General features: G+C 40.0%; 1 long non-coding RNA gene across 1 annotated transcript in view; it reads left to right on the forward strand.

Moving 5' to 3' along the window:
- The window catches only part of LOC142151614 (uncharacterized), a 70,529-nt gene extending 57,063 nt beyond the window's left edge, over positions 1-13,466 (forward strand). Inside the window, exon 3 of the long non-coding RNA XR_012691217.1 lies at positions 13,137-13,466. This is a non-coding gene — a long non-coding RNA (uncharacterized LOC142151614). The remainder of the gene's footprint in view (positions 1-13,136) is intronic.
- The last annotated feature ends 13,632 nt before the right edge of the window (positions 13,467-27,098 follow it).

Below are 27,098 nucleotides of genomic sequence, written 5' to 3' on the forward strand. Positions count from 1 at the left end.
ATCATAAAAGGAATATTTATTTAACATGTATCCAAACATAATAGTGTTTTTATCACGGGCACTAGGAGTCTTGCCCAGGATTTCACCAGATGACTGGGCTTACCAGAGTCGTGAAGTTCACACAACGGTCCTCTGGTAGCGGGGTGACTAGCGGAACAGATATCACAGCAGATGGAGAGAGAATGCCAGAAAATAATAGGAAAGTCAGTGACTTGCAGCAATCTTTGGTCAATAAATCAGCCTCTAGCTGATATAGTGGAAAGGCAGATTTGAACACGGAGATCAGGATGGACGTGAGTAGATGCAGGGAGGTGCAGGGAAGTCAGTGGCCTGCGTACAGCAAGTTGTACCACTGCTTATGGTGAGAAGACTTGTCCAGGTGCAGGTAGGTAGCGGGGAAGTCAGTGGTCTGCGTATAGCAAGTTGTACCACTGCTTATGGTGAGAAGACTTGTCCAGGTGCAGGTAGGTAGCGGGGAAGTCAGTGGTCTGCGCTATAGCAAGTTGTACCACTGCTTATGGTGAGAAGACTTGTCCAGGTGCAGGTAGGTAGCGGGGAAGTCGGTGGTCTGCGTATAGCAAGTTGTACCACTGCTTAATAGGTGAGGATGTGTACAAGTGTTGATGAGTGGAAGCATACAAAGATAATAGGATGCAGACACTGAGAGCACAGAGGAACTTGATCCCAATAGGTATGCAGCGTATCCAACAAAGTCTATATAACGGTATGTGTGGCGCTGCTTGGTAGAGACTTGCTCAGCACAGATATGCAGGTCAATAATGGATAGTCAATCACAGTTATGCATATAACAACTGAATAGTACGGTAATTCCAAACAGGTATGCAGCGTAACAATAACAGTCTATAGCAGGTATGGATACCGCTGCTGAGCGTGGAGACTTGTCCTAGCGGATATACAGAGTAAACATAGAAAGTCAATAACAGATAGGCATACCGCTATTCAGTAGAACAGTCTGTCCACAGGAAGATGCAGGAACTGCAGAGACGCTGGACGGCAGAGACGAGTGTAGGAACCACAGGTGAGTAGATCCGGTAATCAGTCCAGCTGAGGACACAGGCAGGAGACTGTAGCAGGTATGGAAACCAGCGATGAGTAGCACAGGGAATCCACAGGAACTGAAGACACTAGTAGTACACAGGAGATAGTAGCGGGTATGGAAACCAGTGATGAGTAGATCAGGAATCAGCAGGAAACTGAAGACACTAGTAGAACACAAGGAACACCTTCAGAGACTCACAGGGAATGAGACTCCAAGATCAGGCAATGAGGTAATGCACACAGGTGCCTTAAATAGGGAGTTGCCTGATCAACCAATTTGGATTAAAAGCAACAGTCACAAGAGTTCTTGGGAGCTGCGCATGCGCAGTCCATTAGAATGGCGGACGGCCGCGGTTTAGGACAGGTGCCGGCAGGAAGGCTAGGGAGCCACGCACCAGCGCAGAGGCACTCACGGTCCGGTGAGGGACAGTTTTATATATTATATGTATCTATACATACACACACATATATACAATAACACAATTACATATGTATACATCATACTTGCCAACTTTCCCGGAAAGTCCAGGAGACTCCTGAAATTCGGGTCAGTCTCCCGGGCGAGCTGGCATTTCTCCCGCATCCCAGGTTTCACTGAGAATCGCGTCATTTGACGCGATTCTCTGTGATTCACGCCATTTTGGAGGGCGGGAGGGGGCGAGGCCAATCGTGTCATTTGACGCCCCGCCCCCTCCCGCCCTCCAAAATTGCGTGAATCACTGAGAATCGCATTAAATGAAGCGCTTCTCTGTGAAACCTGGGATGCGGGAGAAATGCCAGCTCGCCCGGAAACTTGTTTCCGCGAGTTGGCAAGTATGGTATATATATATATATATATATATATATATATATATATATATATATATATATATATCTTACAGCTACCTCTACTTCTGGAAAGCTAGCTAGGTCCACAAAGATGTGAGGGTATGATGGCTACATGTAATATATATTTATATATATATGTGTGTATATATATATATATATCTATCACGCAGCGCAGCAACTATGTTATAGGATCCTCTATTTTATTAATCATCATTAAAGTAATTATCGAAGCCTGCCACTTATATTAAAACTTTAATTACACACACACACACACACACACACACACATATATATATATATATATATATATATATATATATATATATATATATATATATATATATATCTCATTCAAGCTTTAATATAAGTGTCTGAGTTCAGTAATTACTTTAATAATGATTAATAAAATAGAATCTGCCACTCTGGCATTGGCTATTCCATATTAATGTTCAGTGTATATTCATTGACACATAACTGATGAAAAAAGTAATCATATGTGTATACATATATAAGAAGACCCTTCATAGCATGATTATTGCTTGATTAATATGTTAAATGTAGCCACCTATACCAACAAGAAATATATATATATATATAAAGCAATAAACATGATATGAGGGGTCTTCTTGATATTTTTATTTATTTATGATTTATTTTGTGACTAACAGTATAAATATGTGCCCAGTGAAACGACTCACCTGCTCACTTGATGTCATGGAGGAGCTGCTGCTGCTGAGCATGCGCAGCCAGGGCCGCCGAGAGGGGAGGGGGGGGGGGGTACTAATTACCCGGGCCCGGGCATGTGAGGGGGTCTGGCCCGGGCCCTGGCGTTGACGATTCTTTTTAACATTTTGTAATTTTTTCAAAACTAATTTTTTTTCTCGGTCGGGGCTCGGTCGTTGGTGGGGGGAGCAGGGTAGTTAAAAAAGACCAAAACCATACTCACGTGATTGCGGCGCCGGCGTCCCTCCTCTATGCTGCTCTGTGCTCCATTGCTCCAGACTGACTGAATGCCGGGTGTGACATCATCATGTCACGCCCAGCATTCAGTCAGTCTGGAGCAATGGAGCACAGAGCAGCAGAAAAGACAAGAAAAAAGAGAGAAGTAAAGGTAAGTGAAGGGAGGAAAATGGGGGGGGGGGCAGCATGACACAGAGGGGTTAAAGAAAGGAGGGACAATAGCAGCATGACACAGAGGGGTTAAAGAAAGGAGGGACAATAGCAGTATGACACAGAGGGGTTAAAAAACGGGGGACAAGCAGCATGGCACAGAGGGGTTAAAGGAAAGAGGGACAAGACAAGTTGTTTCTGCTGTATTAGAGAGGTAGCTATTTTATTGATGCCTAATAGCAAATGCATATGTTGCAAATAAAACTGTTAAAAACATGGGTGTATGTGGCACGCAAGTGTATCTTGTGACGTATGCTTGGCATAAATCAGGCACATGTGCCAATCAACATGCATCTTAAGAAAGTTGCTACTTTACATATGATCGTTTTTTTAATGAACGCAAGTTCACCTGCGATTTGGGGAGAAAATGCGACCTTATATGCATCAGCCCCATATTTATTTATTTACAGCAGTTTTTATAAAATGTGGAACATTTCTGCCAATTGATTTTCAGCAGGTCTAAACTTAATATTTTTCTGTTGCATTTGTGTAAGCAAATATTTAATAATTGCATTTAGAACATGTGTCTGTATCCTGCAAGTAAGAATGGAACACAATTCTTGCGTTCCCTTTGTACTCTCCCTTTTTATTTCTGTGAATGGAGTCTGACATAGAACTGCGCGTAGGGCACTCAGAGGTCAAGCAAGCTGTGTCTGACTGGATGTGTAGGGACAGACACATTCTTTTTATTTAAAGAAAACTTTTTGAAAGCTGTCATTGAAGTGTCATTGAATTGACAGATGCCTCCTTGTGAAACTCCCTCACCCCATTCTCCCTTTATCAGTTGCTCTAAATGAATCACCATCACACATGGAATTCAGCAGTCACTTAATTAGGGTTTGGTGATGTAATTAAGATGCTTGTCTGCCTGTGCAGCCTCTAGCACTGAATACATTCTCCAGAGGTTTATTGCAGCGTTTCCCCACAAGGAGATCTTTTGCCTATTTAGTTACATTCACCATTCTGTAAACGGGGAAAAGGATTCTGTATGATATCATTTTCAAGGATATGTATTTCTTTTCAAAAAAAATCTGAAGAAAAAAATTAAACTTGAAACCATACCTGCATGCTGTTTCCTTCATGTGTCTTCTGCGCACAGCAGCAATGTGTTCAAAATACAGTAACTAACTCTCACACAGTCTGATGCTGGTTGGCACGTTCTCTTCTGAGACCAGGACAAGGAGGAATCACCTTGGAAAAATATGCAAGTTTCATGCCAAATGGTCTGGTGGAAACACCTCCTTATTTGTTCTCTTAAAGAACTCAGTAGTCTATTAATATAACTTTTCCAAGTTACAAAGAATTTATGAGTTTGCTTCTCTTTTTGGAGAGATGCCTCCAACCAGTCCATTGTCGTGACTATTTTTGTTTAAGTAGTTCAAATATGGTGGGGAGCTTAGGACCAACATGTGGAGGATGCATTTTATGGCTGATGACGAAATTGCCATTATCCGTTTTTTTATCTCCTTTGCTTATTCTCTCATTGTGTGATAGAATGCCTAAGATTGTCCATTCGGGTGTCATGGGTAGATAGATAATTTACCAGGTCTTCTGTTCTCCACACCTGAATCCAGAAGCCCTGTAACATAGGACTTGCCCAAAAGCAATGAAATCGATCAGCTGAACGTTCATTGCATTTCTGACAATTTGGATTGTATGAAAGACCTATAAGATATAATGCCTGCGGTGTGTTCACCAATTCTTCATTTTAATGGTCTTATGTTGCGCCCAACATATTGGAGATGGCTGGGACATTCGATGACTTCTTGAGTATCACAAGTTAAGAAATCTTTAATCTTGTATGTAATTCCTGTCCTTTACTATCATTTCCCAAGTGGGAAGTGATAGTAATCACTGATTACAGCACTGTAATCACTCAGTGCTGTAATCAGTGATCCGTTATCCCTAATTGAGGCAACGTGGTTTTTATACCATCAAGAATCCCATATACACGATCATTGTCTATAACATGGCAATGTTGCTGTGTTTTATCATGCTTTGTTTCCAGTCTGTTGATAAACCAGTTAGCAACAGATATATTATATACACCAATAGTGGAGTCTTTTCTCAGAGATAAGGTTACAAGAATATACATTTTCATACTTCCTAGCTGCTATAGCACTAGCAGATTGGTAAATATACAACTTAATAGATGTTTCTTCCCCACATACATCCATGTATTTTTCCTGTCTATTGGTAGCATTCCAGCATAAGCAGCAGAATTCTATGTTCTGACCTATACCGATACACAGATCAACATTTTAAAGTATTAATGATGCTTTGCACGTTTTCAGTGTCAGTCTTCTATTTATCTACCCACAGTTGACATATATTGACTACAGCACAGTATATACCTCTGTATTCCCCACAATGTCCAGCATATACCTATACAATCTGTAATAACTGTACCATACAATACTTGTATATAGGGGTATATAACTGTTCGCTATTCATATCAGCTAGCTGGGTCATGATTACTATCATTAGCATAACCTTTAAATCAGGTGTATTCACCCTCTATATTCTCAGATTATATTATTATAAACCTTTCTGCCACTTGTACCTTCCTCGATATATATGCCTAAGATTAGGCTATAGGGACACGTATATTCTGGCATTCACTTAATGAGCGTTTGGAACAGATATAATATTGATGTAATTAGATAATCTACTGTGAAGAGCGCATACTTTCATAGTAAAGTCTAACCAGAACGTGATCCTTCAATAGAATGATCACTATAGTTACGAGGTACAGAACCCGCCTTAGTACCCGCTCATCCATCGAGAGGATCATTGTATATTAACTAGCGTTATTTAGTCACATAATTTGTACTATTCATTTTTCATGTATGTATGATATACGCATTGTATGTACTACTTGTCAAAGTCGAATAATTGGATGAAAGAAAGTATATTGATTAATATTGTTTTACCGTGCAATTGCGATCAGTATGCAACGTGTCATGGCGCGATCGCACAATAAATAACGCACACTAATCACTAGACAAGATGGGACAGAACAGTGGATTATATTATGTTATATATTGTGGTATGGGCATCCTTCTGTTGATGCAGACACAAACAACTTCTTGCTTTGTACTTCTACTTGTCCAGGTGGCAAAGTAACTCATAACATAGAGTTTAACACTTTCTTGTGACCCTAATACAAAATTAACAGAGACCAGCTCCCTAGACACTGACCCATTTATTCAGCTTTGGTCATCCTGAACGATGAAAAAAGACAGGTTTACACTCATCCCACAGCCCCAGCTTGATGGACAGGAGACACTCTAACTTTGCCTTTAAAAAGGATTTTCTGTAGGTATTCTGCTTGATTATTCTCACTGCAGACACACCATCAGCTTGCTGTGGAAAAAGATGCTTCTAAACCACTTCAAAGTAGGTAATTTAAATTGCACTCTTTACTATTATATTACACACATAAGTCTTCCATCTATGTATCTATGAACTAGGTGCACTGCTGTATCTAATTCCTCACAATATGTTTGTATATATTGTCATCAGCTATTTATATAGCACCACTAATTCTGCAGCACTGTACAGAGAACTCATTCACATCAGTCCCTAATACACACATACAGACCAAGAGAGACTAAGGTCAATTTGAGAGGAGCCAATTAACCTATTGGTATGTTTTTGGAGTCCACCCGGAGGAAAAGCTATGCAAACACGGGGAGACCATACAAACACCACACATAAAGGCCATGGTCAGGAATAGAACTCATGATTCCAGTGCTGTGAGGTAGAAGTGCTAACCGCTAAACCACTGTGCTGTCCTATGTATATTCTATACAATACTGGGCACAATTGAAAAAACACAATGCCACGATGATTTCTTATGCAGCTCATTCATATGCATATTTAAGACCAACAGGGATGCGATCATTAATATATATATATATATATATATATATATATATATATATATATATATATATATATATATATATATATATATATAAAAATACACCCATGAAATCTGTCATCTGATACTAGCACACACCTCCCTGAAAATGTCACATGGCTTTGTTGCGAACATCATTGGATTCGCCTCTAATCACTAATGACCCTGACTACCAGACAGGAGGTGAAGTACCGCATGTTTTGAACTCCTTATACAACACTAGGAAACTGTGCACATGCTGGCGCACAGGACCTAGATACCATGTTCAATGGAATTTTATAGGATGACCATTTTAGTATACAGTACAGACCTGGCCAACCTCTGGCTCTCCAGCTGTTCTTAAACTACAAGCCCCAGCATACTTTGCCAGTAGATAGCCAGTTGAATGTTGGCATGGTCTACAGAGACTTGTAGTTTCACAACACCTGGAGAGCCTCAGCTTGGCCAGGCCTGATATAGTAAATACTTAGTGTGATGTGTGTAGATTTAAATAAATTGTGGTTTGTTTTTTTTACTGTACTTTTACCTTTATTTTATTTACATTCTCTTTTGTCACCTGCCCACACCTGGAATGACGAGGAATGATGCTCCACCTGGAGCCTGAAAAACAACCATAAAGATCTTCAGGTACATTATTCTATTATTTTTCTTTAACTGTAACTGAATGCTCAAGTGTTGGCTTTCAGTACTGCTGCGCATGCGTGAACCAGCTCTCTAGATCAAGCATATTCCTATCCCTTCAGATTGGTCTGGCAAAGTGGTAAATGAACCTATTTTATTGGTGAATTGTGGCGATAGGTGATTTCTTATCTTATAGGTGATTTCTTATCCTTAGCCATAGCCCACAATGTCAGAGTCATTAAGGAAAGTAAGGTGTAAATGTTCTCTGGAACAAACCATGTTACAATGCAAGGGGTGCAAATTAGTTTATTATTTTGCCTGTCACTGCAAACGGACCTGCACATAGTGTGCAGCTGCCGGCAGCAAGTCCCTGCTAGGGGGGGTGATCGCCCCGATCGCCCTCCCCTGGATCCGCCACTGTGTCCTATCCCAACTATAAATCTGTCCCCATATTTTAAATCTACCTTCCCCTCGAATGCAACATGGTTTTTCCCAGGTGCAAAGTTACTCCCTTTTTATGCTTTGTTCTCCTTAATGACTCAGGACCTTAATCTTTAGCCATGTTGCATTGTTCACTCCATAAGTATGTTTTGGAAGTTCTGATTCCCTTGGTCTCATATAAGGAGAAGCACAGAGAAAGAATGTTAGGTTCTATTTTACTTTATATATTCAAGCTATGGTGTCTTGTACTGTAAAATATTATGGCATTTAGCACACAAACAAAATATTGCGCTGACATATTTGTTCATTACGGAACGTCCTCCTATCCCCTGCAGCTGTCTGTCTTCTCTGCCCTTTCCTGACCCATTCTCACATTACTCTCATTGACATAGCTTGTATGTTTCCTTTGGCCCCATGTAATTTATGTGATCCTATTTATAACTGTGTTTCTCGTCACAGAACACGTCCAGATAAACCTGTACTATGAATGTAACATATTTTATTTTACTTAATTTATTCCCTTTCTGAAGCCTGCCACCTGAACCTATCACTCAGTTCCCTTGCTTTAGACTCTTACAACAACTTAACTTAATAAATATTTCTTTCTCTAGCTAAAATTTATTTCTGCTGATGTTAAGTTCATCCTTATAAAAGTATCTAATATTTTGTTTTGAATGGTAACAATATATTTCATGTATCTCTCCCAAGGGACCCCCAGTATAAGCAGAAATACATAGTATTCACGTTATTTCAGAGACTTCAGTGAGTCATATGTCTGTTTCACTATCAACTTTAGAGCATACTTGTCCACGATCCTGGAATGTCAGTGAGAATCCCGAATTCTCGGGAGGACGCCTGTCCCCTTCCATCCTCCCACTTTACCTCCCCTCCGGGATCTTCCGGAGGGTACGACCAAAAAGTTAGTAAGTATGGTTAGGAGGGCTTCCTGAACCCAAAACATCTGCTACTCAAATAAACTAATGATCATTAGTATATTGCTATAACCATGGAGAATTTGTTTTTTTCCATTTGTTTTATTAATGACCCTGTAGATGGCCCAGAAAGTAATGTATCCATATTTGCTGATGACATTAGCTGTGTAGGGTTATTAACACAGACCAGGATAGTAACTTAATATAGGCAAATGACAAACTGGGCCTTGACATATCAGATGCAATTTCATGTAGATAAATGTTGGATTCTACACCTAGTGTACACCTCCTATAGGTAGGTGTTATTAGAGTGTAGTGCGGATCACACCTGGTCTCCGGATCCTCCTCTCTCGGTCACGGTATGGCAGTGGGACAGAGAACCCACGAGTCCTCAACACATGAAGGAGGGTGACAAATTTAAAAATGGATTGGATGCCTTTCTTACAAAAAATGGTATCTGTTGCTATATATTGTAGTAGAGGATATTATGGGTTTGGTTTATCTAGGGAATTTATCTGAATTATTTACTTTTTTGGGGTAAAAAAGACAAACCCCATCTCCTACTGTCAATCCCCATTGGGATGCTAAATTGACAACTGTGGAACTGGTTTTGTTTTGCTCTCCTGATCCACACAACTAGACTTTATGAAATGTTTTTTATTGTTGGACTAGTGTTTTTTTTTTCAACTTTACGGACTATAATTATGTAGTGTACTCTCCTGCCAAACATTGCTGTAAAGTGTTACTTGTACCTTCTAGTGATTACATGTGACAACAAATCCAACTGCATTCAGCTTGACAGTAAAATTGTTGCCTCTCTTCTGTACTAAGTACACTGTTTCTGTAACGTAACTGTTTTATCTGAAACAAGAGTCAGGAAATATGGAGTGCCATTAGGAACAGATTAATTTCCTCAAAAATGGTTTGATTTTCTTTCTGTAATTATTTGAGGTCAGAGCATATGATACAGATTGTTTGCCATTAGAGACCAAATTAATTTGCTTCAAAAATGGAACATCTTGGCTCCTACAGGACTGATGCAAACCTTGTGCTAAGTGCTGGCTAGAAGCAGGTGCCCAACACAAGTAGTCACAATGAAATAATAGAATGTCTCTGGCCATTAGATCATGAAAGTGATAAGAAACATGGGGGTAATGAGGCTGATATTCTGTTGATATAACCATTGTCATGTTACATTCAAATACAGCTTTGTCCAACACAATAAAACCTTGGTGAATTTTTATTGATTTAATAATTTCTATGCATGTTAATTGAGTTCCGTGACATTTTGTGCCGTGTGAGAAACTGGAGAGGATCCTGGGAAATTTCATATAAACACCTTGCATAAGCTTTGCATGTATTTTATGCAGAATTGTTGCTTTTTCTGGGACATACAGGCTGCTGACGCCTGCTTTGCATGACAGTCTCACACACACTCTGGTGTCTGACCTGTAATATAGTCACACACTTGAGTGAACTCAGTTTGTCTCCATCTTTTCCAGCTTTACATAATTTACCTGGCATTAGTGGGACAGAATAGCCATAGAAGAGCTCCTCATAAATCCTCAGGTGACCGCTTTATCAGCCTTTGAGTAAATATTTGTACACTATGTGTAATAGACTAATGTTGGCTCTGAGCAAGAGCAAAACAAATATCCCAATGGAGCTATTAGCAGTGTCCAGCCTGCAGTTTGCTCCTTATTTATCTATGTATTGGTTGCAGACCGTTCTCCTTATCAGTCCAGTGTCCCACACGTAGATAGATTAGGAACTTTGTATAAATAGGTGGAAAACCTGATTGCCACAATCAGAGAGAATGTAAAATACTGCTCTAGCTGGGTTACATGATTACAGCTGTGTACAGTTTTATAGCAGGGCCTAAGACTATCACTAATGGCAGTAAAAAAAACTAGATAATAGCAGTAAGCTAGATAAAATGTGCATTTGTGAAGTGTTAGACATCAAGGCAGAGAATACATAGTCTCGTTTTCTGTCTAATTCTGTGGCGGGCTGTGCGTGTCTCTGATGTCTGCAATAACAACAGGCGAGGCTGAGCATTGTCACACAAGAACCATTGGTTACTGGATTCCATTCATACAGGAATCACACAGCACACTGGGCAGATGATACTTTGTATAGTTCAGCTTTTGCAGCCACCTTTGACTGGGGGTGGGGGAGGAATCCCCAAGGTCAGAGGTTATGCATTATTCAGGTCAGCACATTTTTCTCGCTAACTGTTTCAGCCATGGTTGACTTCTTGCATGATGTTACTCGATACAGTATTCGCAAATAAATCATACAGTGCTCTATCTATAGTTCTTTGTCATCACGCTGTCTTTTTACCTACATCGGTGTATATATTTCAGTGTTGATGACATTGTGATCTATATACTGAGTTAGCGCTACACTCTGTAGCCAGACCTGTTATTCATTACATTACAGGCGACCTGTTATTCATTACATTACTGACGGCAAAAACTGCTTTCTTGGTGCCTGCTCCAAAAATGGTGCCTGCTTATCACAATTTGTGTGTTTTACCATCATCCCAAACCAATAACTATTACTGTGAGTACTTGGTAAGGCCTAACCAGTCCCTATTTATCTGGCAGTAGGTTTTATGTCTCAGGTTTACTTATCTTACAAACGCTGACAGTAATTCCATACCACTCCTGCTCTACTACCGCTACCAAGAGGATAACGAAGGGCCAGCATGCAACGGATAGGTAGGAGATACACTCAGTCTTTCTACTTCCTGATCTCTCTGAAGATATCCTTTTTTGGGATTGGCAATACTTGGTGCTGCCAGTCTGGAGGATCTCACCATGTACCCTAGAAATGGCTTGAACCCTCAATAGGGTAAATACCTCACCGTACTTCCCTACAAGTCAGGGTAAAATAAGTCATGCCCTTATCTACCCAGCCGTTACTGTGACAACAAAAGTAGAACTATTGGGAGAACCCTACCCAAAGTTATTAATAAACATATATCAATATATATATTTGTGTGGCACTAAAAACTGTTGCGACAGCGGGACAAAATGGGTAAGGACAGACCTCGATGTTACACGTTAAGGTGATGTGAAGGAAAATTTATGTAGACTACAAAAGTGTGTGAATATGTTGAATTATTTATCTGTCCTGCTTTCTAGTTACTGCTTACATTCAGACTGTTGTAGTTATATGGTATAGTTGAAATACAGAACTGCTGACATTGTTTAACAGACTTGTCACCCTTATAACAACCAAATTAAGGGTACATATTCACTGTTGGTTGTAGAGCCACACATTGCCTTGCGTTCAATAGGATGGGTAAACGTTAGCGAAACTCATATTAGTGATCTTTCCATCACTATGAGGACTGCACTGTCGGTTGTCACAGCACAGACTGTAAATGATGGATGCAAGTTTTTTGGTCCAGCCGACATTTGAAGTCTGCACACTGCAGTCCTCCTAGTCCGCTAATTTGAGTTCTACGAGTGCGTGGTAATACACAGGGCCTGGTTTAGTTGGAAGTCCAAATGCAGTGTGTAAAAATACACTCCGCTGCACTGCGCATGCGCAGAAAATGCGGCTGCAAAGTAATTTGCACTTGCGGCTCTCGTGCCTGGTAAGGCAGTTCACTGGTTAGACTTGGCCACGTCTCTAGGTATGCCTCTTAGAAGGCGCATCTATTGCAGGTTCCATGTAACTGATGGAAAGACATATGCTGATGACAACAGCATCAGCACATATATTTACTATTTTAAAAAAAGATGGAAATATATATATATTTAAACCCAAACTGCCCAAAAACACCCCAAGCCCCTTGTTTATCTTTTTATTGTATACCTAAATCCACAGGGAATCTTCCTAAAGTACTCCATAGGAAAGTAAAATAAAAATGTGGCCTTTTTTTGTCTCTGACTTTGGTTATTTGCTATTATTTTTTCGGAGCTCATTATTGCACTGCATGCAGTGTTAGTTATATTGTTGTTCTGCCACTTTTCTTGAAAAAAATGCAAATAAAGATAAAGTTGCAAGATTATTTTATAGCATGATTCACAATTCAACAGCATGGAAAATAAACCTTACATGCAACTTGCATTTACACCGCCTTATTTACAAGCAGGCTGCCTTGATTGCCATTCTCATCGATTCTTCTCTTTCTCTCTTTTCTATAGCAATTTGTCCATATCAGCGATCTTTCAGGAGCTGCAATGTGTGAAATAGGCCATACAGAAGAGTTAAAATGAGAAAACGATTTCTGCATTAACAAACGCAAAGCGAACGTAATGTGCATTCTTTAAAAAAAAGCACACGTACATCGGATATGCGCACTTCCAAATTCAACCAGGAGTAGACCTGGAGTTGATACATTTGTTGATGAATATTGGTCTAGGTCAGCTCTCCTCTAACAGACAAGACACTGCAGGATACGTTCAATACATTTGTGGAATATAAAGTGACCAAAAGAAAGCAGAGAAAAAATTCAGTTCATGTCACCTGATAATAATATAGTCATTAATGACAAAAAGTTGTTTGTTTTTCTTAATAAAATACATTTATTAAAATGTCTTCTGTACTTAAAATGCATTTTTACAGTTGCTCCTGATTGCAAACACATGTTCTAGCATATATACAGAGCTGTCATCACTAGTGATCGGCACTTACACCAGACCTGTAGCTGGTGCAAGTGATACAAAGTACCTTCGAGATGCCTGAAGCGTGAATCTGGTGCTGCTACTTGCCACTTGAGCTTGGCACGCTCTTACTGTACATTGTACACATAGTCATTCTCCTCCCTATTCCACCCCTGAAATCGTAAGCTGTCATAAGTGTCCTTTGCGCTCGAAAATGAATTGGAAGCTGCTGCATTCTGTAGCGTTTTTGGAATTTGCAAAGTAATTGTGTGCAATATACCCCACACATTTACGCTCATTAATGAATATCGGGCCCTTAGTCAGCAGGCCTCGTGAGCTGCAGGCACAAATGCTAGCAGGCAGGAAGCCTAAGTCCCCCCTGCTATTAAAGAAATGAGGCATGATGAGAATGTTCCCTAGGAGCGAGCCCCCTCGCAATGTCACTGGTCACTGCAGTTATGGGACTGCCAATCTAAGCACAGTGTCCTGGCTGCTTGGCAACCAGCCAGGACAGAAGTCGCAGCAGCCAAAGACAGGAAGGCGCATCCTAGCTGCTTAGTCTGGGACGAAGAATCAATGTGAGCCATCAAAAGTAGCGTGGAAGCTCCACATCTAAAAAGACCATTGCATCGCTGCAGCACCATCTACTTCCCAACAGTCCTGGGCAATCAGATCAAAAGTCCTGAAAGGCATATATTTAAATAGATATTTGTGATGGTGGTAGAGATGAGCAATTTTTTTAAAACTATCCAGCCTAATATTAATGTTATTCACCATTTGGGTGCAGAATGTTGTACATTGGTACAGAGGAATTTGGACTTAAATGTACCGGCCAGGATTCAAACCCCTTCCCCAGAACAGAATGAACTGACTGTGGTATTCAGAGGTCTACTTATAGCCTACAAACTCCATAAATTGGGAATGTTTGTTTTTTTTGGTATTTTTTTAAATCATGGAATGGTGAAGCAGAAGCGAAACAGTCTGTTCTTGCACAAGTTTCATTTAGCAAGTTTTTGCCGCAACTTCTCCCTAGACAATGGATCAAAACATACATTAACCCTAGACTTGAAAGTAGCATCTCGTACATTAAACAATGCAGTGTATGTCACTTTGAACCACTGTTATTTGATCTGGCTCTGCCAGGCTTGAGGCAGAACACAATGGAACCTTTGGTTCACCTTTGTGTGTACAGCCCCAACAGTAGATGTTCACCATGTTATAGGAATGCAATGGCATCTAGTTGGAGCTTAATATAATTTTATTTCTTAAGTACTAAGGTGGGGCCCTAATCACTGGTACTGAACACACTGTCTTGGTGCCAAGAGCTGACATGAATGCGCGTGAGCTTCGACTCACCTTGACTATCAGCGTCATAGATTAGCTCCCAAACTAAACTTCGTCTCTGTAATAGCTTTAGGATCATGTTACAAATACTTTACACTCATTCCTAGATTAAGGTTGAATTACACATTGCCTTTGTGTTAAGAAACCACAAAATCTAAGCTGCGAACAATTGTATATAAAAGCTTGACTAATAATCTTCACTAATAAGTATGTGTGTAGATGTATGCAGTGTTGACCCTTCTTTTTGAAGACCTCTGCAGTTCGCCCTGGCATGCTGTCAATCAACTTCTGGGCCACATACTGACTGATGGCCGCCCACTCTTGCCTAATCAGTGCTTGGAGTTTGTCAGAATTTGTGGGTTTTTGTTTGTCCATCCGCCTCTTGAGGATTGACCACAAATTCTCAATGGGATTAAGGTCTGAGAAGTTTCTTGGCCATGGACCCGATGTTTTGATCCCCGAGCCACTTAGTTATCAATTTTGCCTTATGGCAAGGTGCTCCATCATGCTGGAAAAGGCATTGTTCATCACCAAATTGTTCTTGGATGGTTGGGAGAAGTTGCTCTTGGAGGATGTTTTGGTACCATTATTTATTAATGGCTGTGTTCTTAGGCAAATTTGTGAGTGAGCCCTCTCCCTTGGCTGAGAAGCAACCTCACATACGAATGGTCTCATTGTCTCAGGATGCTTTACTGTCGGCATGACACAGGACTGATGGTAGCGCTCACCATTCCTTCTCCGGACAAGTGTTTTTCCTGATACCCTAAACAATCTGAAAGGGGATTCATCAGAGAAAATTACTTTACCCCAGTCCTCAGCAGTCCAATCCCTGTACCTTTTGCAGAATATCAGGCTGTCCCTGATGTTTTTCCTTGAGAGGAGGCTACTTTGCTGGCCTTCTTGACACCAGGCCCTGAAGCCTTCTTCACAACTATTGAACCTCTCTCCTTGAAGCTCTTGATGATCCGATAAATGGTTGATTTAGGTGCAATGTTACTAGTAGCAATATCCTTGCCTGTGAAGCCCTTTTTGTGCAAAGCAATGATGACTGCACATGTTTCCTTGCAGGCAACCATGGTTAACAGAGGAAGAACAATAATGATTTCAAGCACCACCCTCCTTTTAAAGCTTCCAGTCTGTTATTCTCAACTCAATCAGCATGACAGAGTGATCTCCAGCCTTGTCCTCGTCAACACTCTCACCTGTGTTAATGAGAGAATCACTGACCTGATGTCAGCTGGTCCTTTTGTGGCAGAGCTGAAATGCATTGGAAATGTTGTTTTTGGGATAAAGTTGTCATGGCAAAGAGGGAGTTTGAAATTAATTGCAAATCATCTGTTCACTCTTCATGACATTCTGCAGTATATGCAAATCGTCATCATAAAAATTGAGGCAGCAGACTTTGTGAAAAATAATATTTGCGTCATTCTTGAATAAAGTGTTTTTATTATTTAGATTTTTAAGGGACAGTACAACAAAACAAATTACATAACAAAACATACATACCCAATTCCTTTACTTAACTATCTTCTACCTTGCTTCTCAATATTTGTGTCACTCTCAAAACTTTTTGCCATGACTGTATAGTATATGTGTGTAATATATATATATATATATATATATATATATATATATATATATATATATATATATATTTATATATATATATATATATATATTTATATATATATATATATATATATATATATATATATATTTATATATATATTTATATATATATATTTATATATATATATTTATATATATATATATTTATATATATATATAGTATGTGTGTGTGTTCTGACACTTAACAGAATTAAGAATATTTGAAATACGGTTTTGTTATAAATATCTTATTATCAAAGGGACATCTGAGCCTGAAATAACTGATGCCAGATCACAATAACTTGCAGTGAACTAATGGGACCAGCAGAGTTGCAGTTTTGCAACCCCAGTGGTCACAGTACAATGTACCAAGGATTCCGAAGACCCCTGTTTTTATAACAAAATTTAAAAAAAGATACACCCAAAAATGGTTCATCACTTTTTAATTTAAAATGAAATAAACAGTTTTTCTTTTTCTGGATCCATTGTAATCCAATGGGAAATTAATTATAGTTATTTTAATACAATGTGAGCAACCCACTCTGCCATAGAATGTGAGCGCCCATCGCAGAATGACTGTGACCCGGAGTAATGAGAGTCACATTAGTCACTCAGCCAATTGTAAGCATTTTCCAACAGTGGCCACTTGTTATTGGCCAGTGGCTAATAGAAGTCAATTCAGGCCACACTTATACAGCAGCAGGCAGAGTAAGAGTGTTCCTTGCTTAGTATGGATTACTGGTGCACATAGTTTAGAGGAACAATGCAAAAATTAATTCCAATTTGTTGAACAAGATGATTGAAATGATAAAAATGTTTTGAGAGAGTGCTGCACGGCAGGGGCAGAACAGTGAATCACTGAGCCCCACAGCAGAACTTGGTTCTGGGCCTGACCACAGCACTTTAGCCGTCTGTGCCCTACGCTATGAAGAGGACTCTTTTCAGCATTGAGTGGTTTTCGGGGAGTGCTCAGAATGCCACAGAAAGGATTGTCTTCTTCACCTCCAGCACCTTCACCACAACATCTGCACCAACAGTAGTTCTGCCACTGGTGCATGACCAATTCCACTCCATAGAAGGACTTTATGACAGGCATTTTGCACTGTGAGTTAAATTCATGAAGATGACCTCTCAAGGCAGTTATATTTTTTAGCTGTATTCATTAAAACAATATTAGTTCTCTAGAGGTTAGTCACATTACTGAAGAATGAGGAACTTTGCCTTAGTAATGTCACAAGTTCCTATGGAATAGATAGGCAGCTAATAAAATGACTGCATGTACACCATTACACCACCATCACCAGTCTGCACCGATGACACAAATCAGGATTCATCCATGGATTCATGTGGTTTACATCAAGTTCCGACCCTACCACCAGCAGACATTGAGATTGGTCAGACCATGTGAGTTTTTTCCACTCTTCAACTGTCCAGTTTTGGTGAGGCTGTGCCCACTGTAGCCTGTCCTTAGCTGACTGGAGAGGAACACGATGTGGTCTGCTGCTGCATCAGCCCATCCTCTTCAAGGTTCAGTTCGCTGTGCATTCAGAGATGCTCTCCTGCATACAGGGGAGGGCTGCTCGACTTTTAAAGGAAAAAAAATGCAGGTGGCCCAGCCCAAGGTAGCCCACTATGGGACTGGCCCATGGGCCCCTGCCCTCCAGCCCAGCCTGACCTTGCCTGCATACCACTGTTGTATGGTTATCAGTTATCAAAATATACATGCAAATTCAAGTCATTTTGTGGAGTACAAATGGACGTACACCTCTCCATACAGCAAGGGACAACCCCAAAAATGCACCAAATCTCTTTTCTGCAGTACTTCCAAATCCTGGTGTGCTCTCACTTATTCTGCCAATATCCTCCCCTTGGCCTGAGCAAACTTATTGGCAAATGTCACCATCTTGCTATATTCTCTTTGGTGGAAATCTAAGCAAACTTGTGCAAAGCAAATGAAAATGTATTTTGTGCTGTCTCCAATTGTTTGGCAGTTGTAAAATGATCACAAGTGTGTAAGCACCAATATATATTTCATCATCATAATCGTTTATTTATATAGCGCCACTAATTCCGCAGCGCTGTACAGAGAACTCACATCAGCCCCATTGGAGCTTACAGTTTAAATTCCCTAATGTAGACACACACTCACAAACAGACACAGACAGACAGAGAGGGAGACAAACAGACCTACCTGCTTAGTCAAGCACTGCTGGGGAGGGACAAGATAATGGGGTTCCAGCTGCAATGGTGAAACATTGTGAGGTGGATTCAGCAGTCAAGTGAGAAAACATTACACATTAGATTGTATTTTCTCAATCAAGCATGTGTCGCAAGTTGTAAAAACCAGATGGTCCAGTTCAATATCAGACACCAGGCAACCCTATCCATTTGTTTTTTTTATCTAATGTTCAGCTACAGTTGCAGTATATAACTGTGCTCCCAGCTGTCTTTGGCATTTACTAATGATATATTACAACATTAGAGACTTATGAACATCCTGGATTTGCAGATTACAATGGTAAATTGATGACCGGCAGTTCCAGGGTAAAGAGCAACGTACACTACAGTTCTTCAACAGAGGTCAAGGCACAATCTACAGAACTAAGCAATAATTACAATATTCCTTGTCAGATCTACTGTCACCCATCAGTTTAACTTTTTATACATTTCTAATCTGTTTAGCTTGAGGATCGATGAGCCCACAACAGTTCTTTCCACAAATGTAACGCAAGACTATTTTGTTGAACATAAAAGTGTATCAAACCCCACACCCTTGACTCTTTTACACCTGGATCCACTGTTCCTCTTTCTAATTTATTCAGCAATTGGGACTGACATATAGCTCTGCACATCCGAACTCCTCTAGTGTTCAAAATGGTATATTTGGCTTTCCAATGTACAAAACTATTCGCCATCTATGGTATTGTTATGGTGTCTTTAACTGTGTCCATTAGTTCATGTTTATGTCAATTTGCTTTTGTGAGTGCGTCAATTAAAACACAAGAAAGTTTTACTTTCTGTAACAAATGGTAATTATCCCTTGCCAGCCTTAGGGAATTTCAGGCAGTACCGTAAAGACGTGTCTCTCCCATATTTTGTATTTTAACGATCTGTTAAATACTTCAGATTTTTTTTTTAAAATTAATACTTTTAAATGAAGCCTAGGTAGAAAGAAGGAATTAAAAGTCGAATTATTGTTCACTTTAGGAGTATAGTTAAAGCTAAATTTATGTGCTTGTGTCTTTTGCTATTTAAATATACATCATCTATAGTGCATCATCTATATTACAAGAGTCCGTTCTAGCAAATGAATTTAAACAAAGGTGAGTGTAATGTGACACTAGACGTGGGTAGCGTCTAGCAGAAGCCTTTAATTAGGAGTCTGGGCTGCATGCGTACGGCTTCTCAGGAGAAAGTTCTGCTTTGTTTTATAATAACTTGTGAACAAGAGCTGTGTTTGCAGACTGAGCTGTCATTAAATTCCACTACTTTTTATTAAGCTTTTAAAATCAGAGTATACGTCTTTTTATTTTTTTATGAGACATGATGCAGTTGGTTTTTAAATTGCTTTTATTAAACGAAATTACTGTTAGCTTCAATCTCTTCATATTGGGTTAAGGGGTGGTACGCTGTAAATGTTGTTTGTCCCTTTTGATAGCGATCAGCCAGCGAGAAGTTTGAAAGCGTGGGGCAGTCAAAGACTGAGAGGGAGGCATCTGATTGGCTGGGAGCCAGAGAAAGAGGAACATGAATATAAGTCACAAGGCGCGTTTAGCTTAATGCCTTTCATTGTCATTATTACTGGGCAATATTACAAAATGTTACATTTTGTCATTTTTTTTTTTAATCCAAATTTTGTATTTACATTTAGTGAGATACAACATTTGACATAACAAATCTAGCAATTCCGCAGCGCTGTACAGTGAACACACTCCCATCAGTCCCTGCCCCTTTGTGTGTATTGGGGAATTTAGATTGTAAGCTCCACACAGACTAGGGTCAATTTGTAGCAGCCAATTAACCTACCAGTATGTTTTTGGAGTGTGGGAGGAAACCGGAGCACCCCGGGGAAACCCACGCAAACATGGGGAGAACATACAAACTCCTCACAGATAAGGCCATGGTTGGGAATCTAACTCATGACCCCAGTGCTGTGAGGCAGAAGTGCTAACCACTAGGCCACTGTGCTGCCCCCATCCCGAGTCTTATACTAAGCATAATAATCAATGTGAGTCTGAAATATACCAGTCTGATTTATCATTCAAATTGTCAAGTATAATATATTCTATAAGAGAGAAACGATAAGAGGGGACTAAATAGAGGATGGGACGTTTGATACGCAAATACTCCAGGGAGTATATTTACTAAACTACAGGTTTAAAAAAGTGGAGATGTTGCCTATAGCAACCAATCAGAATGTAACTGTCATTTTGTAGAATGTAATAAATGACAGCTAGAATCTGATTGGTTGCTATAGGCAACATCTCCATTTTTTTACATATATACCCCCAGGAATCTTTTATCTATAATGACTTATATCTATGATCATAGTTGAAGAAAAAAACCTAATCATTTAGTGTTACAGGGTATGATTGAAATAAGGGTCTTCTGTCTACATGGGACTCCAAGGTGGAGATTCAGTTCAGTGTGAGGTGGTGCTGAACATGATGCACATATATACACCTATTACGGTAAGAACCCTCCACTCATTTTTCTGCACCTCGAAAGGAGCGAGGGAAAATGAGCGGAGATTTCAGTCAGAACATCAAGGCGATGCGTCTCCGCTGACTGAATCTCCCTCCAAGAGTGAACCAAGGGTTCCGTATAATCTGGAATTTCTCCAAAGATTCATTAACACACGCCATATCTTTAGTATATGATCTGATTTTTTTCTCCCAGTGTTGAGCTATCAAACATCTGAAAGCTGTCAAGATACTCAACGCTAGTTTGTTGACTATTGTGTAATACTAAATGTGTAGTTAATTTGGGAGTTTGCACCAAAAGTCCCAATAGAAGAGTCCACCCCCATTGGCGGTAAGACTCAACGCAAAGCATAGGGAAGTCTGTTTAACAAGGGTCGCGGTGATACAGGATAACAGAAGAAAACATGATAAAATACTTTATTATTAGAATAAAGCATTTTTTCTTTGGGGAATAGTTTTTAAATATATATTTATATTTTCGATTTTTAAGCTAATTTTTTACTATTTTTTTTCCCCACTACAAAAAGGAACTGAACGGCCAAGTCAGGACTTACAGTTCCACCGCACACGCGTGAACAGGCTAGCCAGATCAGATAGTGGGGAGTGGTGGTTTCCTCCGATAGTAAATCCTATAGTGTTTTGGGGGATATTCGGAGCCCTAACTATTATGTCTTATGTATGCTATCACAATATCCTGTATTTTTGCATTTACTTGTTTTGCCTCTTGGTCGTCTACGTCTTTTATTTTTTCTTGTTCATCATGCTGTATTTGTACAGAATTGTGTGGCGCTGTATAAGTAAATAATAGATGTAATACAGAGTTCAGCTGTTATGGATGTGATTAGACTATTGTAATCACTCTTCCTTTAGGTGTAGTTATCTTATATGCCTACTCTGCAGTCCATGCTGTCTGGTAACATGGTGTATTTTAGGACACTTCCTGTGCTAGTTGGTCACAGCTTTTCCTTGTTTTAGACTCCAGTATGTGATGCTGAATGACACTGGTACTTCAATGTGTCCTGCGAATTCACTGTGACAGTCTGTAATTCTTCCTTCCCTCCCTCCTGCCTTTCCTCCAGAGTCATCCACATCATGCTGTGGGGAGGGGAGACCTTTTTTAAGTGTACATGTCTTTTCTCACGTACCACCACAGGCAGTTCTGTAAGGTGCACAGTGCAGTGGAAACAGCTCTGACAGCGCAGTCTGCTGGGTTAACACACTGAAGATCTTTTAAAGCATCTCCAGGATATCAGGGGGGGTTGCAAGTGACAGATGGCAAATTACACAGACATATAAATAGTACGGTTATAGAGTTAATAGACAAAATGTATAAATTGCTTATAGAATATTTTGGAGCAAAAGGCACAGATTAATTATACCCCGAAAATTCAAGATATCAAGTTATCAACTATGGACAAGAAGGTAATATAAAATAGAAAGCTTGCCCACAGAGCTTACACTCCAGAACTACGACAATTTACATAATTGCGCTCATAGGTATCGCCTCCATACTAATTATATATGTTTGTATAATATCATAATCTGTATTTTACTACTGTTAGCACCAGCTTTACAGCACACAATAAAACTGTGTGTATATATATATATATATATATATACAAGTTAACCCGTGCATGATACTCATGCATTCTAGTCAAATCAAGCTACTTAAGGTGTTAAAAAGGTTCTTGTCATGCATTTGGGCCTAGCCCAGGCCTCCTCAGGTGAAGAGCGTTACTTCCCGACGCAAGCGCCCTTTTTTAACGTGGTTTTGTCCACATGTCACCACCTCATCATTCTTCTCCATCACCTCATCCTTCATTTTCATCGCCACATCCTTCATCAAGCTACTTAAGGTGTTAAAAACCCCCCACTGTCACCCCCGGCAACCACCAACCACTCCCAACTGTCACTTCTCCTTCAAGAAATATATAGGTCAGTGTATAACTCTGCCCAGCAGGTGGCGCTGCAGCTTGTTTTTTTTTTCACACACGCCACTAGGCATTTATATAGTAGATGTGTGTGTGTGTGTATATATAGATATATATATATAGAGAGAGAGAGAGATAGGTAAAGATATAGATAGATATATGGATAGATACACACACACACACACACACACACACACACACACACACACACACACACACACACACACAGAGAAAATATACCTGTCCTTCTCTTCATTGTGCACCTGTCTTGATACCTTTCATGTGGTCATACGTCACGAGTCCCCAGGGTTATATGCAATAAAAATGAGAACAGCACTCTGTGCAGAACTGCGGTATCCTGTCTACTCCTAAATTGAAATGGAAATCCGGCCAGGAAAATTCAATAGTACAGCAACACTGTCTGGGGTCATCAATTCAGTCTCTGCGGTGAGCAATAATAGAATGAACCACTGGTAAAGTGAGATACTAAACCATAAGAATCATACAGAGTACGTGATCAGTAGGGAATTATAATGTAACATAGTGGAGTAAAATATATTGTGTTTATTTATCAACAATATTAGACGTAACCTCCATTTGGGAAAACAATGTGAAAACCAAATTTGTAGGTAAAAATATTTTAAGAACATTTGTTGTACAAGTACTTCATCTAGTAATGAAAGGATTTATAGACTGTCTAGAGACATAGCTAAGACCAGCTTCCATCCTTTACAAATCACATGCATTGCTACATTGTGATGTGTCCCCTCATTCACTCCTTGTCACCTTGTGTGGTCCTCTGTAGGGCAATCTATACTTAGAATGGCATTGTACAGAGTAGAGATGGTCATAGGTTAAGAGACCCCTACCCCCAGCCTGCCACATAGGGAAATCTGTGTCTGTATCCTCTAGTGGTAGTAAAAGGTATACATAGATATGGGAAATGTGGGCTGGCCAGAGTCCATGTATAACCTTGGTACAAGGGACTGACATAGGCGAATGTTTCTCATAGCGATAGCTAAAGCTTAGAAGTTGTAAGTAATCAATTTCAAATATTATTCATCTAATACTGGTTAATTATCTGATTTGTCTCTTGCAGCTTAAAAGGCAAAAAGTCTCATTTCAGAAAGATAACACAGCTGATAATGATACTGATAATCATAATGGAGATAATTACAGCTGTCTCCTCTATCAGGTCATTTTATGGAGCGATGCCTCCTTCATAGAAATCGTTCACAGCTTGGTGCTCTCATTTAGCAATTCCTCGATAGGGAAAGACCTGTCTGGGTATTTCATACCTTCAATTTGAAATAAATTGAATCCGTTTACTTTATAGCACTATGCCAAGGGCATATTCATACATATCAAAGTGACAAAAGCTTTAATTTGTAATGGCTTAAAATAGGTTTAGTTATACCGGCTCTTCCTGGAGATATGCAAAGAATATGGATGGCAGTAGAAATATTCTGCTCTGCTTTTGTAAAAGGTATGACATGTAAAGGAAGTGACAGAATGTCTATTAATGTAGCAGGTCATTTATCGATTAAAGTCAGTCACAAGGGATATGGGATGGATATCACAGAAACATGGCAGTGTGCAGTGACTAAATTCGCTATAGCTGTTGGATGACTTCCATAGAAATATACGTCCACAGCAGCATATCAAAATCTTTTCTTCATGATTAGTTTTACCAGAAGTGGGGGCTGATCATTATCAGAAGTGACAGGAACTGATGCTTGCCATTCCCAGTCAGAGCCTTCGAGGACTTTGTTTATCTATGGAATTGAGATTTTGAACCCCCTCTGCTGGGATCACCTGTGCTATGAGCCCCCATCCCCCATTCCATATACACTTGTACACTATGAGCTTGGGACCAGCTGTGCATACATACTCCCACTGAGTGTGTTACCATTCCTACAGTGGTATAGAGAACACACTCACGTCCCTCCCTGCCGCAATAAAAGCTTACAGTCTAAATTTCCTAACAGACACTAGGGTCAATTTGATAGCATCCAATTAACCTACTAGTATGTTTTGAACATGCACAGGGAAGTGTTGTAATTATATTCCACACATTGCATCACACAGTGTTTACACCACAAAGATAAAACTTTTTGCAACTTCCTAGTTCTGTATGTGATGCTTCGTGTTTTTAATGATTATTAAAAAGATATTTTATACTGTAGTACAAATATGTTGTAATAGTTACATCCGGTGTTGTGTATGTGATCGGGGTCTGTATTGATCTAGCTGCATTCACGCTTGCAAGTTCCTCAATTAGAGGGACAGTCATCACTTTTCTTAAGCCTACACTTCATCATTTCCCATGCTCATGATGAAGTGGTGGCAAACTGACTTAAACCATAGCAGAGCATACATAAAATAAGGAATGCGCTACTGTGTGTTCGCCTGTGCGAGATTATGTAGCTCCGTCTTGACTAAGATCATGGCAGATTTGGCATCTAAGCATATTATAATACCCACCCAGCTATTACTGTAGTCAAGGAACAACGACTAGTAGAAACATGAAAGGGTAACTGTTGAAATATTGCATTCCAGCAAATTAAAATATATAGCTTAAATCCATCCTCAATACTGCTGCCCGTCTCATGTACCTCTCTCGTAGTGTACTCTCCACCGACTGCCGTCTCGCCACTCCACTGATTACCACTTCTCACTACCACCACAGAATTTCTCCCAACCTGTTCTCAGCCTTTGCAACGCACTCCAACACCCAATTAGACTATGTCATACTTTCCTATTCTCCCGGAATATCTGGGAGACTTCTGAATTGTGGGGTAGTTCTCCAAAAGTCCCGTAACCTGTCCACTGAAGTGAGAGTTACAGCGGGACTCAGTAGCGCATCGTTTTAATTCCGCTGCACGTTGATGCAATCGTGGCTTCGGGCCAAATGACGTTAATGGATGTGTCGCACCACCATCGCAATTGCCACTTGACCTAAATAAATTTGGACTATCCACCAGACTCCAAGGCTTCAGATTTGCATTAAATCTCACCTCTTGCTTCAAACCTACCAGCCCTCCTCTAAACCATACTTGCCAACTCTCCCGGAATATCCGGGAGACTCCCGAAATCTGGGTCAATCTCCCGGGCTCCCGGGAGAGAGAACAATTCTCCCGATTCCCGGGCAGCGGTGGTCACGGCCGCGTCATTGTGGCCCCGCCCCCTTTATTATTGCACGAAAAGGTTGTGACAGCTTTGGGGGCGGGGCTAACGGCGCAATTCTTCGAGCCAAGCCCCCACACACCCACCTGACCCCCGGACCTCCCGGAACTTAAGCTGCCAATGTTGGCAACTATGCTCTAAACTCCACAACCCCAACCTCTGCCCCCAACAAGCTTCTCCCTCTTTGTGTCCGTCCCTCCTCTCTAGAATGTAAGCTGTTAGAAACACGCCTCTCTCTCCTAGTGTTTTCTATATGTAATTTTGTGGCCTGCATCTATGAAACTTTTGATGTTTACAGTTATGTAATTTTGTTTTTGTACTGATATTTTATTGTTTGTTCAAACTCCCTATGTACATGGCTACGGACCCCTTGTTGCACCTTTATAAATTAAAGATAATAACAGAAAGTGCCAGTATGCCACTACCCTCACATTAACACATGTCAATGTCTCAGGAGCTCATCAGAAATTAAGTCATTTGAGATAGATTTGTGACTTTAGGGGAATAGTTTATTTTATGCAGATAAGATATCCTGCCAGCAAGACCGTAATTAAAGTTGATGCTGCCAAATGCATATGTTGTATATTGTAATAGGGATCCTAGCTTGCACTGCTGTAACATAGGGATCATTGACCTTGTGGTAAATATATTGTCAGTGCTCATAGACACTGTCTGAATTCCTGATGCAACATGAATTAATTGTTCTTGTTTGTTGTATGAAGTATTTGGAA

Source organism: Mixophyes fleayi, chromosome 4, assembly GCF_038048845.1.
Source record: "Mixophyes fleayi isolate aMixFle1 chromosome 4, aMixFle1.hap1, whole genome shotgun sequence".
NCBI lineage: Eukaryota > Metazoa > Chordata > Amphibia > Anura > Limnodynastidae > Mixophyes > Mixophyes fleayi.